Source organism: Hipposideros armiger, unplaced genomic scaffold (genome assembly GCF_001890085.2).
Source record: "Hipposideros armiger isolate ML-2016 unplaced genomic scaffold, ASM189008v1 scaffold_95, whole genome shotgun sequence".
NCBI classification, from domain to species: Eukaryota; Metazoa; Chordata; class Mammalia; order Chiroptera; family Hipposideridae; genus Hipposideros; species Hipposideros armiger.
In genome coordinates, this window is record NW_017731445.1 from 3,868,272 (window position 1) to 3,886,860 (window position 18,589).

At 41.0% G+C, this 18,589-nt stretch overlaps 1 protein-coding gene across 1 annotated transcript in view; it reads right to left on the reverse strand.

The window, feature by feature from the left end:
• The window catches only part of KANK1 (KN motif and ankyrin repeat domains 1), a 140,577-nt gene that overhangs the window by 96,715 nt on the left and 25,273 nt on the right, over positions 1 to 18,589 (reverse strand). The window contains exon 2 of the mRNA XM_019645884.1: positions 17,824 to 17,927. The gene's annotated coding sequence lies outside the window, so the exon portion shown is untranslated. The remainder of the gene's footprint in view (positions 1 to 17,823; positions 17,928 to 18,589) is intronic.

Consider the following 18,589-nt stretch of genomic DNA (forward strand, 5'->3'; position numbering starts at 1 on the left):
TTTTTGTTGTTCCAACTGGGTGATTTCTGCTATTTTGTCTTCTAAATCCCTGATCCGATCCTCTGCTTCATCTAATCTACTGGTGATTCCTTCAAGTGTGTTCTTCATTTCAGTTATTGTATTCTTTAGTTCTACCTGGTTGTTTTTTATGATTTCTCCATCCTTCTTTATGTCCTCACTAAGTTCCTTAAACATTCTTATCATCAGAGTTCTAAACTCTGTCTCTGAAAGGTTGGATACCTCTGTTTCATTTAGTAGGAAGGTTATATATTTCTAAAAACTTGTCAATTTCTTCTAGGTTATTGAATTTGGTGGCATATAGTCCTTCATAATATTCTTGTATGATCCTTTGTATTTCTGTGGTATCCATCATTAACTTCTCCTCTTTTGATTCTGATTTTGTTTGTGTCTTGTCTCTTTTTTCCTCAGTGAGACTAGCCAGGGTTTTGCCAGTTTTATTAATCTTTTCAAAGAACCCGCTGTTTGTTGCATTAATTTTTCCTGTCTTTTTGTTCACTATTGCATTTAATTCTGCTCTAATTGTTATTATTTCCTTCCTTCTGCTGACCTTGGGTTTCATTTGTTCTTCGTTTTCTATTGTAGTTCTTTAAGATGTAATGTTAGGTTGTTTATTTGGGATTTGTCTTGTTTCTTGAGACAGGCTTGCAATGACATACATATCCCTCTTACTACTGCTTTCATAGCATCCCAATAATTTTGATGCAATGCATTTTCATTCTCATTTGTTTCTATGTATCTTTTGATCTCTGCTTTTATTTCTTCTTTGACCCATTCTTTAGTAGCATGTTTTTCAATATCATGTATTTGCAGTTTTTCCCACTTTCATTTTTCAGTTGATCTCCAATTTCAAAGCATTGTGGTCAGAGAATATGGATTTTACTTTGAAACAATGGGAGTCATTTAAAGTCACCTGAGCTCTGAAGCCACAGGATTGGGTCAATTTTTAGGGATTGCTGCTCCGGCTGCAGCGAGCTACATGACTTGCCTAGTGGAGGGGGAATGTGGAAGCAGGGAGATGCCTTAGGAGCTGTTCCATTATGGAAGTGTACAGCCGTGACTGGGATCACAGGGAGATCAGGGCTGGAGGTGCAGCCAAGGAGCAGGGCAGTGTGGAATTGTTGAGCCCAAGGGTATAGCTGACAATCCTCTTAGAGAGAGGAAAGGAGAAGTCTTGAATCTTGGGGTGGAATACTGTGGAGACCATGGGACTCTGCTGGTTAAGGCTGCCCTGAAGGAAGCCCCATGAATCCTGTGGTGTACGTCCATAAAGCATTTCATTTTGGTGTAGGCCACATACTTTCATAGATGCTTCTGTTTGCTGGGCATAAGCTGTACTGTGCATTTAATCTGTTTCCATCTTAACTTGTGAATTCATGCATGTTCTTTGTCTCAAAGCAAAGGAGTAAGAAAATATTGGTGGATGGGATGTAAACATATTAACACCGAACAGAAACAACAACAAACAGATAGCTATCACTCCTAGAAATGCTTATACATTTGTTCCCACCAACAAGTCACACCCTGACTTTGCCTTTTTGTTAGACAACCTTCAAGAACCAGATCTTGACTAAGTTTGCAGCCTCTGCACTTCCTTTTTTTCACCTGGAAAGCATCTATGCTTTCAATTAATTACCTTTTATGCTTATCACTATTTCCTTAAAATAAGTTAAAATAAGCTCTCATAGTCCACTAACAGATGAGCTAATATATGCAAAATACCTAGTACAGTGCCTGACATATAGAAGGCACTCAGTAAATAAGATATTATTATTGTCTGCTGTTTATAACTCTTTCCTTGCCCAGATCATAGGCCTTTGGAGTGCATTAGTCCAATTCTCCTCTCCACTTTGTTATACCCATTCTCTCTATAGACACATAAGAAGTGTTGTATCTCCAACACATTTTTATTGTGGACGGCAACTATGAAACACTAACTGAGTGAGAATTAAATGGCTGTTTAGGACCTTCGCTGGGAGAAGAGAGAATCAGGCATCCTTCATTATTCATATTTCCTTCTGAGAACAATGCATTTTCTCTCAGGACATGTGTTTGGGTCTTTATAATTTGTCTACGATGTGCCTTCTAGGAGGCACAAGAATAATTAAGTTACTAAATCAGAAAATGTCATCGCTTTTCCTAGCAACTCATCTGAGCAGATGGCAAATGATTATTTTTAAGGCTTGTTTCTGTATTACATATAGAAATATTTATTAACATTGCATGTCTGTCACATGTGGGCAACTAGCAGGAAACCAAGCTAGGCAGCTGCCAGGAAGCTGGGGGAAGGGAGGGTGAATGGTGATACACTCTGGTTTTTGTCTTAGCAGGTGTGCAAGTTTCAGCCTGGGGGATGCGGAGCAAGGAACACCCACTTATTCCCCTGCAGCCAAAAGAGGCTAAGAAAAGGAACACCAACAGCTGTCCAGAGTGACTCCTACCACATAAAGTCATATTTCATCAAATCTGATACATCATCATTACAAGGTGGACAGTATTTGATGTACCACTGAGAAAGCAAAAGCATTCAAGATGGGGAGTTGAACAAGGGAGCCCTACATGAGCTTGGTGGGGCCCCAAAAGGCCACAAAGAAATAAGCCTGCCATGCAGAAAGAGATGGCAAGGAGGCCTTGGAACTGGGCAGCGGGAGGGGGGAATCTCCCCCTGAGGGTTTGAACCATAAGCCAGTACTTGGGTTTGCATTCTGAATTCCCACCACTAATGTGGTCCAAATGCCTTCACGCAGGGACTCTAAACCTTGATCTCAGGTTGGCAGAGCCCCAGGTGACGGGTGAGGCAAACTCTCAGGAAGAAGTGGACTTCAATGGTGACAATAAGGTGCATCCCAATTTCAGATACGTTACTATGTAAAAATATGTGTATCTGGGAACAGAAATACAGGAGACTTCACCCACTATGAGGACCATCCTAGGAGTTATTCAGGGTCTAAAGCTGAGAATACCAAAACCAGGCAAGATAGAAACCAAAATCCACAAAGCAAGATCGGATCCAACAGGTGACCAACTACAGGGACTGAAAGCACACAGAAGACAGGCAGGGTGCCCAGGGCTCCACAGCCAGGAGCAGGGGAGCTGGACAAGGAGGCCAGATCTAAGGCTAAGCCTCTGTCCACTTGTTCTTCTGGCTTCAAGAGTGAGGACAGAACCTTTCCCAGCATCAATTCCTCATCAGTAAAATGGAGAAAATACCTTCTCTAGGTTTATTGAGGAAAAGAAACAAGCAACTGTATTTTAAAGGTGTTTTGTATACTACAAAAGCACTGTGCCAATAAAAATTATACTGATTATTCTTGAGATAAATATTCTGAAGGGCTTCTTTAGTCAGATCCTGTTTTCTAAATTTTGTGTGTATAATTTTCATTTAGCAGAGGGCTGTGCATAAAGTCCTTATTAAGTGAATAAATAAATACTGCTAACTCCTGGCCTCGGCCCTAAATTCCTGAGGGCTTATTAACCACTGCTGCTGAAAATGGAAAGGGGAGAAAAAAAACAAAAAACACCAGTCCGGAACATAATGTATTTATACTTAAACAAGTACACAGGCACCACACATCCACCCCTGGTCTTCCTGAAACTCACACCTACAACAAAATCAAAATACTAGCTGGGATGACATGGTGTTTTCACAGCAACAGATTAAAAGGCAGACTCCAGGAGGCAACTTTACAATGGAATCGAACAGGACAGAAGATAAGCAGCTTCAAAATGGGAGGGTTGTCCATTGCTGGCAAAAAAGACCCTCAGCATCATCAAAAGGCATCTTGGGAAGAAGAGATCAATGTCTAGATGTGGAATATCCTGGTATCTGCTGATTAAGTTTATTAATAGGGATCAATAAGGAAAGGAGGTCTTGCCAAGGCACATACTTGAATTAGGAGGGGAGAGGACCTAGGCTAAGAGTGAGAAATGTGGGGTTGACGACGACGGCTTCCATTTCCAACCTGAGTGGTCTTAGGTACTCTAAGGGGACTTGTGGTTTAGGGAGAGGAACAGCGGGGAATGGAGACTTGGGGTTGCCCAGGCTCCTCATCTATCACATGACTCTGGGTGGATTTGTCTATAAATTGAAGAGCAGGACAGGGCGATCTGAGGCATACTCTGCATCTCACACTTCATCATTTTAGATATCTAAGGATGGCCATATTTAAGGAACAGTACTCTGTGCTGTTTGTTCTCAGTTGCCCGCCCCTCTTTCTGGCAGGAAATAAGGAATGGATGCTAAGGAAAGAACAAAGCAAATAAATAAGGATGAATACAGACACAAATGGCTACACAGAACAGTAAAAGGAATAAGTTGGAAAGAGACTGGGAAGCGCTGAATGAAAGGAATTAAAGGGGAGCTACAGAAACTTGAATGAGATGCACGAAAGTTTCTGAAGTAAGTTAAGGGTGGGCATCAGAGGCTCAGGATGAAAATAATAATTTGGGGCAATGGACAGCAGTTAAAACTGGGACATGAACTGAGTGGTGGGCGATACAAGCAGTCTAGAAAGAGGGCCAAACTTTCCGAGTCTTCAAATACACAGCATCACCCCCAAGCCAACATACTCAGGAGACTGGTCATTTTAAAGCACCATGTTTGGCCAAAGAGGACTGAAACTCCTTTCCATTCATTTTATTCTGAACACATGTTTGTGTAACTCTTCTTCAGGATATTTCTTCTAAGGGGCTATTTTAAGGTAATAAACCAGGGAAAGGCAGAGTCTTGTCCAACACACTGATTTTTTAAAAGTGATTAAACAAATCCCGAGTTCTGATCTCTTTTTTGACATTCCTTACTGAAGTAGGAATGGTAGAAATATAGAACTTTTAACAATGGATAATTATCAGGAGACCCAACCTACAAGCTTCCTGTGGATGAAAAGAGAAAAGAAAAAGAAAAAAAAAAGCATGGAAGGCTGAGCTTTGCCCAGTAATAAACAATTTTTCTGGGAAACTTGGAAACAATGTTTATTTCACCTCAGTCGGGCTGTCAGCCTGAATTTCTGTTGGACTCAAGTTCTTAAAGATTTAAATGTTTCCTTTTCTCACCTATTATTGGCTTATAGCTAAATCCTTAATGGTTCTTATCTGGAGGCCCTACCTAACAAAGATTTAGGAAAATGTTCTAAAAAAGTGTTTAATCAAATCTTCCTCTTGACAGCGTTCTTTTCCTTCATGAGAAAAATCTGTCTTTTATTGCTAAACTGCAGGAGTTTGCTGACAAAAAAGAGACACTTCTGTGGGCTTTGTGGGGTCTACCCTGGACATTAATAATCTCAATTGCAGACAACCTTGGTAGCACCTTTCAGAGCCCAGAGTACCTTACAAACGACCATTTCTTAGGCATTCATGTTAGGTTCCATTGCCATTTTATAATTTAGAAATTAAGGAATATAAAAGTTAAAAAGTCTTCTCAAGGGCATAAAGGAAATCCATGTCAAGATTTAAGCTTTAAACTAAGGACTGTCTGGAATCACACCCCTCAACTTCTACTTAGAGACAGGATCTCATTGGTGGTTTGGTAAGAAGTTTATTTTGTCTGTTTTTAGGTGCATTTTTAAAGGAGATATTGATTTGCTGTTTTTCAATGAAACTTTTAGGATGCTTCTAGGCAGCTCTCCAGGTACATTCTAGATTCATTTGAAATTTAAGTAACTGTTTGTACATTGATCATTTGCTCCCATTGGATTTTAAGCTTCTTCCAGGGAAGGACCCAATGCCTTATTCATCCTTGTAGCTGTCTTTCACCACACCTGGAGCAGTGCCCCATCACACAGAGCTTGAGAGGAGCATGAAGCAATGAGATACGCAGACAACTAGATTCTTTTTGCTTCCAGGGAAGTCTTTTACAGAGACTGAAAACACAAATCATCAATTCAAAATAAGTTTCCCGTATTCCTCAACTGGCTCAAATTTAGACTACTCCCCTATCCCCTTCTTTACATACCTTATAAAGCCCCAAGATACAGCAAGGCAAAAAAAGCTCTACAAACAAACTGTATCTAGAAGCTTAAAGAAGGTTTGAAAATAATTTTCATGAAAATAAACTTCATATAAAAATATGAGTAAATTTCACTTTTAAAAAAACCACAATTTCTCTACACATCGTTCAAGATTTGCACTCTCTCTCCCTTGCATAACGAATAGCTTATGTACAGGCCACCAAGGATGCAGAGAAGTGGGTCATGAGTCCACAGACACCAGGTGCATGCTATGAGTTCTGTCATTAAGGATCTATGAATAGCTAAGCATCTGAACTTGGGCAAACCACATACCTCTTTATATAAAGATATATTCCTTCACCTTTCATTTTCTAACCTCAGAGGACTATTGAGAAAACTAATACTTCGATCTATATAATGCTTCAAAATATGAAATTTTATAGATTCTTACATTTGTATAATGAGCAATGGTGGTAGAATAGGCATTTACAGCTAAGATGTTACTATCCAGAAATAACCATTGAACAATTTGTTGGAATTCCAGAATTATTTTAATCTTCCCCCTCTACTTTTCTATACTTGCTGAATTTGTTAAAATGCACAGGAATTATTTTCACCAGACCAATAGCTTTATAATTAAAATGCAGATTTTGAGTAAAAGAAAAAACGTCAAAAATAGGTTTTGGACAAATTATGAATCTCACAATACTGATAAAAGTGCTGACAGGATCCATGGGGCCATGGATTTGAATGAAGTTTGCTAAAACGTGTGAGTGACAGAGCCTCGGTGCTTCGAATAGTCCCTGGGAGATGAGACACAGGCTTTGATGCGGGACAGTCGTGTGTTGAATTCTCAGATCTGTGATTAGTTGGCTTGAGACCTTGGATGGGTAGTTTAACCTCTCTGAGGTTTCCTTATCAAGCGCAAGAGTGGCTAAAAGCATGCTTTGCAAGGTGATGACAAAATGTGAAATCATATGTACAGCTCCAAGCACACAGGGTATGTTCAGTGAATGCCAATGGCTTGTATATAAGCAGACGTTTGGCCCTCCTAGATCATTTATAATGCCACGTGGTAATTGCATGGCTACCCCTCTGCCTCCACCATGAGGCTGTGTGAGCTCTTGCAGGGCAAGCATCCCCATACCTAGTCCAGCTCCTGGCCCAGCTCCCAAGTCAGGAGACTGATTCAATAGGTCTGGGGTGGAGCCCCAGCAAGTGTATTTAAAAAAAAACCTCACTGGAAATTCTGATGATGTACAGCCAGGGTTTAGATCCACTAACCTAACCTAATATGGTAATCCCTGTGTTCCTTAGAACTAAAGAGGCAAGATGTTACTCAATCCAATAGGTTCACATTTCCGCATCGGAGACGGGAAACAATAAATAATTTGGCTAATTTTACTGGAGACAGAATTGTGCAAAAGCCCTGTGACACACTGAGAGGATTCCACAGAAGCTTGTGCGTGACTGGAAAAAAACAAATACACCCAAGAAACCTCTTCCAAAAGTCTTTCTAATTGTCTCTTGTAGGGTCTCCCTCCAAACATTCAGTATTAGCTTCGAAATGGTTAAAAAGCAAATGAGCCTAAGAGGTAAGTTTTTAGCTATAATCTGCTTGTCTTATCAGGAAGAGCTGTCATTTATTCTTATCATAAGTTTCCTCAGGTAGTTTTTTTGTTTGTTCTCTTTCTTTTTTTCTTTCCAAGAAGCTTAAGCAACACCAAAAGTCCCTAGGACAAACCAAACATCAGCCAGAACATCTGGGTTTCTTCATCCCTCGTGTCTGAACTACATCCCCTCCACTAGCAACGGCTTAGCCCACATGTGATGTGAAGGTCAACAGTAAGATGCCACATGGATAGTGAAGGAGAAAGTGCGTGAGCAGGCTGGGCTGGGGAGTGGGGGTTTACAGCAGGTTCTGCTTAGGAGAGAAGAGGACAACCAAGGCACTTGAAGAGATAAACTCTGGCTGGAAGAATTTCAATGAGTCACTCTTCATCTCTAACTGCCTAGAATTGTTGTTTCCTGAAGATGTGAGGACAGAGTACATTCATCAGCATGAAATGATTGAGGCCTAAGGCCTTTAAGTCTTAGTTTTTGTTTATCTCAGTAGAATGGGCTACATGGTCAGAAATCCCTGTGTGGACTCAGAACCTTTTCTGTCCTGATGATTTGAGAATTTCCAGCCTGCTAACAGGTTATCTGATAGCTGTCAACTGTTCAGTTAGCTTTATCAGATAAGGCCCCAAAGACAAATTCTTAAGTGGACTTGAGGTAAGGAGTCTGAAAACAGAGGACAGTGTGAATCAAATACCTTAGATTTCTGGTGATGGGCATTCTGAAAGTACTTTGGCAGTGTAGCCCTTAAATGAGGATTCAGATAGATCAGATGGCAGAAAACAAAGTAGAGAATTTGACCCAAGAGGCTCAACTCTGGTAAATCAAATGATGACTCATTTCCCATCTGGAATTGGATCAATTCAATTAGCAACTTGGTGCCCTATATTCAGGTCAAGAGGAAAACTGTTCACAGAGCTGCAGCCACTGAAAAAAGAAATGCCACTTCTTATTTCTTCAAACCGTGTATCCCTAATTCTACTCTATCCCATTATTTAATTAAAAAAATTTTTTTTCTTCCCAAGCATTACTTGCTGCTTGCTCACCTTGGCCCATGAGGAGGTTTTAGGTGATGGGTTGTTAAAGAGTTAATGTCTCCTTCCAAGAAAGGGTGGGAAAGGAACAGGATGTGGTTAATGATGCTGAGTAATGGAGAGTAAGAGCATTTCAGAAGACACTGGTACCTAAAGAAAGTTTCCTGGCCTGCCTAGACCTGAACTACACAACTGAATACAGCAAAAGAATTTAAACCTGCTAAATATATTTGGGAAAACAATCCCACCTGAGCAAGATTCTGTTTAAAGTATTTTAAAATTATAGCAAATTACCAATATTTTAATAAATTTTAACATTTTAGTATGGGAATATATTGTACATAAAACCTTTGAAAATTAGAGTAAGGCTGGCTTAAGGAAATCTGCATTCCATAGCCCGTATGCATGCCACAAATCAAAGGCAAAATTACTTGTGAGTCATCAAATAGTGTTACCTAGTCTGTCCCTAGCTGAACGCTGCAAAGTTATGATGATATATTGGGTTGTTGGAAAAGTCAAGGCGTATTTTGTCTGTTTTCCAAAGGTCATTTATTTATATAAAGAACAAAGATCCATCAATTATATATTGCCTGTTTTGTTTGATACCCTTTGGCCATCTTTCAGTGAGCTTCATAATTCCTCATTCATAGAAGGACCTGTCTTTATTTGCGAAAAACTGAGCAAGGTGCTAATTTACAGCCTTATCTGAATTGAACGTTATACCACGCAAGGAGCTTTGAAGAGAGAGAAATAAGTGGAAGCTAATGGCGCAAGTTCAGGCTAGTATGGTGGGTGTGGCAACACATCCCATCCCAGTTCCAATCATTTTTGACAGGTGATCAAACTTGAGTGTGTCTCACATTATCACGATGGAACACAATTCCTTTACAATTAACAAGCTCTGGACGTTTCTGGATGATGGATTCGTTCAAACTGTCCAATTGCCAACAGTACACATTCGAATTGTATGGTTCCTTGGTAGGAGCTCGAAAAACATGACACCTTTAAAATCCCACCACACTGAGAGCATTACCTTCCTCTGATGAATGTCTGCTTTCGATGTCGTTTGAGGCGAATCATCATGTCGGGACCAAGACTGTTTGCACACCACATTGTTGTAAACAATCCACTTCTCATTACCAGTTATCAGTCACTTCAAAAAAGGATCATTTTCCTCACGTTTAATGAGCATATTGCAGATGTTTATATGCGTCATCAAATGAACTTCTTTGAGTTCATGAGGAACCCAAATATCGAGCTTGCTTACATATCCCAGCTTCTTCAGGTGGTCATGAATGCTTGAATGATGGATGTTCAATGTTTCTGCAATTTCTCATGCCATGTAACGTGGGTTTGACTCGATCAATGCCTTTATTTTGTTGTCATCAACCTCAGTGGGCCTCCCTGACCGAGGAGCATCGTTGAGATGAAAATCACCAGCATGGAACTTTGTGAACCATCGTTGGCACTGACATTCTTGTAGAGCATTGTCACCATAAACTTTATGCAGATTTTCACAAGCTTGATGCGCATTCTGCCCTTTATGGAAGAAAACAGTAAAATATGGCGAAAATGCACAGTTTGGTCTTCCATCTTCAACTTGTTGTAAAATCTCCAAAACTCAACCAAATTGCTCAATTTTTTTTAGAATAAAGCTAGAACTGACAGTTGTCAAATGACATAGCAATAACATAGATGCAAATGACTCTAGTACTTCCAAAAATGAACTAGTGCCATCTGTTGCAAACATGCGTCATGACTTGTCAGACAACCCAATAGTAGGAGCTCATTTGATTCTAAAATAATGGCAGATTTAGCTATTCTGAACTTATGTCAGCTCTTCTTTGTGTTAATACACATTTTCGAAATTTAAAGCGCTGGGCCAACTCCAATCTGACCATATGTATGTGAAGGGAAAATTATGTACAGCATCTTGTCCCAAGGGAGAAGTTGCTATGATACCAGCTCACGTCTGCTGCGGAAGCCTTGATTTCATCCTACCTTGTTCTCTCCTGCCCCACCTCCCACCCAGCCAGATAAGTGAGAGTATGCATCTTGATACCTCTAAGTACTGTATGGCTTGAAAAATAATATTTCTAAATAGTATTCTAGATGTATGGATAAGACGCCACTCCCAAGCCCCCAAATTCAAAAGCACTGTACATCTCCCCTATTCCTTTCAGATAAATATGGACTCGGAATTAAAGAACTGAGGATTCGGCCCTACAAGGGGGCTTCGAGCTGACCAGGGTGAACATTTCTTTAAAAAGAGAGGCTTGCACTTAGTTATGGCCTTTTTTTTTTTCTCCCAAAGGTGCTATGCATTTTCACTAACAGATAGTGTCACTAAAGTCCACATTTAAAAATACTTTAAGTCACAATGTAACCGAGTAAACAAAGTTTGGTCACTAATTCCCTATTTCTCTCCTTCAACAAGTTTATTTTCTATTTTAAGGTGGCAGGTGAGTTTGTTCAAACCATGAGGAGCCACAGATTGTACTTGGGATAATAGGGTGGAGCCAATTTTGCCTCAAGACAGATAGGCGATGTTAGGAGCCAGCAGATAAAAGGCTGCTTCCCCGCCCAGTGCGGCACAAGCTTTCCTACTGAGTCGAAGCACCCCTTCCCAGATGACAAATCGGGGTCTTGTGGTTGGAGGATTTTTTAAAAAGTTGGGCAATGTCTATCTTTCTTTAATTTAAAAAATTATTTCATGGATGCCTACTACGTGTGTGAAGCAGTGAATCAGGTACCTAGGAGTGAGCTTGATTTTAAAAATGGCACTCTTCGTGTAAAACGAATTACGTCCTGGTAAACATTTTGACAATGAGACAGGGCCTGTTTCTTGCATTAAATATGTGATCTGGAACTGAGAACCCTCTACCTTTCTCAATGAATGCCAGTTTTACGCCACAGGGGGTCTAGATCTATTTTACCCTCGGAAATATTGTTCTTTATCCAGAGGAAGCTGAATTCCACGGGTAGGACCAGTAGAAAGAATCTTCAGGGTGAAGTCTTATGTGCAGGGTGGACAACAGGAGGCAGGTGGGCCAAACTTATTTCTTTGATAAGTGCCCACAATACGCCTGGCATCCGGACGGTGGTTCCATAAACACTGCTGACTGACAAAAGCCAGGATTCATGCCTTCCTCCACTCGGCCCACACCCTCTGTCCGTAAGGTATTCCATCCTATAAATATGTGTTTTCTTTTTGACAAAAGTGATAAGTCTAAAGTGAAGCCCACTCCTGAGAGAAACCTGAGCAGGAAAGAGGAAAACAGAACAAGCAATTCAAAGTGCATATAGATGTGTGTCAGGAACTGGCCCACCGATCTGAGTTTCTGCCAAAGAAGATAGGTGTGGAGTGGCAGCCTATCGGCCTAAGTGGATGGTGGGAAAAACTCAGCCCAGGAAGCAATTTTTCCTACCAGCCCATTTTACTTGTTCCCCGTCCTCCCCAGCCAGACGAAAGAAGAGTAGCTGGCTCCTTATCATCATCGAGTCGCTGTAACAGTGACACAGGGGGCTCTTCCTGCCAGGCTGGTTTCTAGCCAAGAGCAAAAAGGTAACTTTTAAAACTAAACAGACATACCCACATGAGCAAGCACTGACATAACTTTTTTTTTCTGAGAAAATTAATAAGGAAATAAAACTCAGGATCTTACACATTTGCCACCCCCCATTTCTTCTTCCTGATAGTTCCTCTCAACTGATTCCATTTACCTTTTGAAGAGAAAACAAATGTGTGGTTTTGAAACAGAACTGTCTAGGCCCGGCCGAGTGGCGCATTGGTTAGGAGTTGGCTTGGGACGCCAGCTCTGAGCAGCAGGGCCCCGGTTCGGATCCCACATATGAGGGCCAGTGACACTGCGCCCTCTACAGCTAAGATGGTGAACATGGAGCTGGGCTGCCATGAGTTGCTGGCAACAGTGTAGGCTGCAGCCCCTGCTGCAGTGGGTTGCCATGGGCTACCGCGAGTGGCCAGCAGCCAGCGTGAATGGCTGGCAGCTGGTGTGAGCTGCCAAGAGCCGCCGTGAGCGGCCGTCCAGAGGCCGGCGACCGACCTGCCTGATCTGGAAAGAGCGCAATGATAATGCCAACATGGGCCAGTGAAGCGACGTCCTCCACAACTAGACTGAAGAACAAAAGGACAGCAACTTGTCTGTTCCCCTTCACCGATTCCCCAACGCTGTTCCCCTCCCCAAATAAAAAAAAAATAGAAAGTTCAACTGAAGGCAGATGTTAGTTCAATTTAAGCTTCCTAACAACTTAANATATGAGGGCCAGTGACACTGCGCCCTCTACAGCTAAGATGGTGAACAACAGCTTGACCTGGAGCTGGGCTGCCGTGAGTCGCCAGTGTCGGAGTAGGCTGCAGTGGGGCTGGCCGGCAGCCAGCGGGAGCCGCCGTGAGGGGCTGGCAGCCGGCGTGAGCTGCCGTGAGCCACTGTGAGTAGCCGTCCAATGGCCAGCGAGCGACTGCCTCACCCGAGAAGAGCGCAATGGTAATACCAACATGGGCCAGTGAAGTGACGTCCTCCACAACTAGACTGAAGAAGAAAAGGACAGCAACTTGTCTGTTCCCTCCCTCAATTCCCCAATAAAAATCTTAAGAAAAAAGAAAAAAAGAAATGTCTAACAGCAAAGCCAACAAGTGACAGTTGTAGAATACATATTATTAAATGAAGACATTGAGAGTTGATAAGTTAAAGCTACTGTAAAATAACTTTATAGATAGCTCAAATATACCACGAGTATTATGTTTTATTAAACATAACAGATTTCTTGCAAGAAAGGGGAAAAAAATCAACCTAACTGACCCACCACTCACTTATGGTACTATATTTTGAAAACTGAACGAAAACTACTCTCGCTTGCAGAATATTAAGATCTTGCAGTGTGGGAAATGCCTTTTTAGGCATGCAGTAGATTACACAGAGGGTGCCCCAAAAATATATACACATTTTAAGAAAGGAAAGAACTGTATTAAAATTGTAACACTCAATATATACCGATAACAAAGGATGAATACAAGTCATGTGTATACATGTTTTTGGCACCCCCGGTATTAATATTCATCAAAATGTCTTGCCCCTTCCCAAGGGGTAATAACATATCCCTACCCTGTTGAACTCAAGTACGGCCATGTGACTTGCTTTGGGCCATGGCCACGTGACCACGTACCACTTCCAGGAGCAAACTTAAAGAGGTAGTATGAACTTCACCTTGTTCTCTTTTCATGCCCTGCTCTGAAGAGTAGCAATGACGCAAACAGAGGCTGCTCCATCAACAGACTGAGGTCAACACAGAGCAGAGCTGCTGCTGACCCACAAATATAGGGACATAGAGGACAACTGGAAAATCAATCTTTGTTTTGAGAACCACTGAGATGTTGGGTCATGTAGAATAATTACTATCTTGATTGATATTAAGTGTCTTACATAGGGCACTTAAAGCTTAGATGGATAATAGGAAGTATTCAGAAATTCAATGGTGAAATTCGGTAGGTATAAATAAAATATTTTCTTACAGAGTATGCAGACAAGCAGTTTTTCAGTTAAATGACAGCTTGGCTAAGCGGCAAGCCAAATAAAGGTTTTGTAAATTAAAATAAAGATGTGGGTTATGCAGTTTGATAGCAATTTAATCAGCATTTGAAGTGTCTAGTCTAACAAGAGACACAAGATCTGCCATCTTTAATCCAGTTGCTTCTGACATGGGCAGACAGGATATCAGCTAGCTCCTAAGGAGCTAGTCATGGAAGTGATGGTCAAAATAGCTTCACATTTGTCTCCATGGATATATCTTGTAATAAGGCAGTTCTAGGGATTAGATAAAAGTCAAAAGTCTAGTCACCCAAACAAGGCCCCAAGGTTACCTAAACCTTAAAACTCCATCTTGCTGATTGAACCCTTTAGCATTAAACAACATTTCTCTATTGCGCTTCAGTCAGGGGTGGGAGGGTGGTGCTAGCCTGGTGGTGGGAAGGTAACACTGGAATGATGGGTCCGGAAGAGTCCCTGCTGCTCCTTAACATGAGAGACTTTCCTTAGGCTTTTGTGCCTGAAGAGGCTTGTCTAGGCGGGAAAATGGCACCCACTCAGCTGCTTAACATATGTTGTCAGTTGGCATTGCCTTTGGACCTTGGCACACCACGGGTCAGAGCAGGCCAGCATTCTTCCAGTTCAACTCAGCGGTTGTTTTCCCTCTTCTCCCTTTCATTACTCACGGATCTTTCATTAGGTCAGGTGCCACTTGGGATCTCTTCTACCCCAATCTTCTGTCTTTACATATCACAGGCAAGATATAAAATTCGCTCCTAATGGCTTGGCCATACTTTATGGTGACTTAAACCAATATCCAGAAGCTGGTGGTAACTGCACTGTTGCAAAGACCAACCAGGGAAAGTGAACTGAGAATGTATCCATCAACCAAGGCTTTGCCTAGAGGATTCACTAGGGACAGGCCCTGTGCTAGGTACCATGAGAACCAATAGAAATCCTAAGGTCCAGGCCTTAAGCTCAAGTGGCTTTTTAACTCTCTTTGATGAGAAAAGGAAAAGAGAAAGGAAATAAGAGTACTCCTCTTTTGAACTAGCACAATCTAGAAACGAATAGCTTGCGGGTGCACAAACCACCCTCAAGGGCAGGTGAGATTAGTAAGGATCACAGAACACGTGCAAGGTAACCTCCCACCAAATAAAACCTTCATGGGAGGAAAAAGGAGAAGTCTAGCAAAAGGAGAGAACATATTGGGTGGTCGGAAAAGTAATGACGCATTTTTGCATAGAAAACATAGAAAAAAATACATCATGACTTTTCCGACGACCCAATACTATGGACAAAAAAAGGGGTATGTACAAGTTCAATAACCAAAAGTACCCTCACAAGGAATCTAATCATAAATTCCTAACTGGGCAGGTCATGGTGGGTAGTCATGCCCCAAGCCTACAACTTCTTTATTTATTTTTTTAATTTTAAAATTTATTTTTTTTAAATTAGTTTCAGGTGTACAACACAGTGCAATAGTTATACTTTTTACCTCTCCCAGTGACAACACTGCCCCAATCTATAACTTCCTCATAAAATATTTTTAAGCCAGCCCTGTCCACTGTTCTTATGCATCTAGGTTCACATACCTTTGAAATGCCAGAAGCAATCCTCTTTTCTAGACCCCTCAAAGGTGTAAACCACCCCAAGGGAGCACATAATCTTGTTAAGTATCCTGTAATCCAATCTTCTCCCTGCTTTCTCCCACCTTCATGTAATCTTCCTTACACTCCTTCTTTAGTTCCAAATGTATAAATGACACTGCAAAACTGTCATTCTCCAGGGCATCTGAGACCTTGCTTCCTGGCAATGTTGTCAGTTTGGCTCAAATAAATTCTTGTAAAAATTCTCTACAGGTTTGGACATTTCTTATGCAAACAGTATGATACCAGCTTGATTAAAACAGCAAAGCATATGATTCAACCTTAAGTCATTTATATATCAACAATTTCAATTAGGCTGCAAGAAAAAAGATACTTTAAAGATCTCAAGAAAATAATACTAGAATTCAAGTGAGAAAAAAAATTAATGGCTGTAACTTTCAAAGAAAGTTATTTAAAAAGGGCAGGAGAAGCAAGGTGGAGGACAATGAACTATCTGGACAAGGTATGTACACTATTAGAAAAGCAATAAGGAATACAAGAAAAAGTACTTGATAAGGTAATATAAAAAGTATACCCTAAAATTATATATGTACAAGTTTATACTATGTAAAAACTGTGTTTATGCAGAATTAATTGGAATCAGAACCCATAAGTAAATGCAAATGAGTCAAAGCGACGGTGTGGTGGTTGTGATTTTTTAAAATATAAAGTTATTAATGTACAATATTTTAAAGAGATTATACCCACTAAATTCTACAAGTTCCGTTACTTACACCAAAACCTCTAGTCCAGCAGTTCTCAACCCTGGGCAGGGCCGCCTCCCCCTCCTTACCCCTCCAAGGAGACACGTGGAAATAGAGTGTTGTTGGGTAGTCGCAATGCCTGAGCACTTCTGACATGTAGAAATCGCACAGGACAAGAGCTAGGTGTGCAGACACCCTGCAGCACATGGGACGGTCCCACATGATGAACAAGTGTCCTACATAGAACATCAGCAGCGCTACTGTTAAGAAACTAACTGCCTTGAGGAGTACGATAGAGATCAATTAATTATTCTATTACTACTCACATACTACCCAAGATACGCTATAAAAATCCTAACATTCGACCAAATACCACTAATTGTATACCATTATGATTTAAAAATGAATCTACCTTTTTCACACATACACACACAAACGCACACACAAAGCTATGAAAAAGTACGTAACCTCTCCTCAATGATGAAAATGGGCAAAAGAATTTTACATAAATAGAAATAAATCACTTCATTTCCTGAGAGGTCACATTGCCTTGATGCTAGAAATGAAAAATGAGCAAACATGAGGGTCTAAATATCATCCCCATGTATTAAACACATTTTTGCACCTTATCAATACACTATTATCCCACAGGTAGCCCCCAAACATTTGTCAGTAACTCCTAACCTGTGACAGCTGCAGGGTCAAACAGAAAGTGGCCGGAAGCCCTGCTGCCTCTGGCATGCCCGAGAGCTGGGAAGTTTGCTCCTCATGCAAAGTGCCCCTCACCCCTTGGGTGCCACCCAGACATGCTTGCAGCTACTATGGATAGCCCCTCCTCCCTGGCCCTGAAAGAAAAGGGGAGGAGGAAATGGAAAATTCTTTCGTGTAGGTTGTAGATATATGAACTCCTGTATGTTCAATTAAATCGCTTTTCCTACTTTTCCACATTTTCGGTACTTAAAGAGATTCAGGATCCTATTTAATTTTCCCAAAGGCTGTTGATACTGCCATCTAGTGAATACAGTCCTTTTTACACCAGAAAGTCACAAAAATTTTAAGAGCTCATGGGCCCTCTATTTCAAAGGGAGAGTTCAGGGAGTGTAAGTATCCTGTTTTTCATCTCATTTGAACTATCGCTTATTTTACATTGAGAAGAGGAAAGAAGTTACGAATAGAAAGTTTTCAGGCTATGTATGATTCCCCTGTGTAATCAGTAAACAGAAATGAGCACAATCGGGTTAAACAAGCCTACTCTACTTCCCCGTAAAGTACTGAAGCTCTGTTTTACCTCCAGCCATGGGTGGACTTACTCTCAACGTGCGGTTGATGGCATGGCCCACGTGTCCCACTTGTGCGGTACTCGTGATTCTTCTGAATAGCCGGTTTATTGAATCTTAAAGACTCTTCGCCTTGACTGCGGGAGAGCACAGAGCCAAATCAGTGGCTTATTTCCAGTGTTATCTACAAGACCTTACGCAATGCATGCTATCTCTGTTTTTACTTCTCATTTCCTTTTCTTGCTGTTTCCCTCTGTCCCAATATCCTCACCCACTGATTTTTAATTTTATTTCATATAACCTTTTAAGCCACCATAATTTTTTTTTTTTCTGAAACAAGACTGGGTACATATAAACAAAATCCATTACTGTTATTTGTATGCTGCGCCTGCTGGGCCCCTGACCACGTAACCATAAGGACACGGATGACAAATATCACAGGCCATGGTGGTTCCTGCCTGAGGTGACTCTTAGGGGTTCCCTTTCCACTTGTTAACTCCTCATTAGCAGAACTGCTGATGGTTGAAACTGGGGTTGAAATTACGGCCATCATCAAAGATATTAATTATCACTTATAATTGCTGCCTTCTTCACACTCCAGTATGGCCTCCTAAGATGTCTTGTCAAATCCAACCTCTTCAAGCTGAAGAGACTGATTCTTTATTTCCCATCCCACAAAACCACTGTGTCGCATCATGTTTGCACTTCGTCCCATTTCTGAGTAAGTGAATCACATATTTAAATTATAATGTTTTTTTTAAATTGTCTTATTCAAAGGCAAAATATAAACTATCATGGC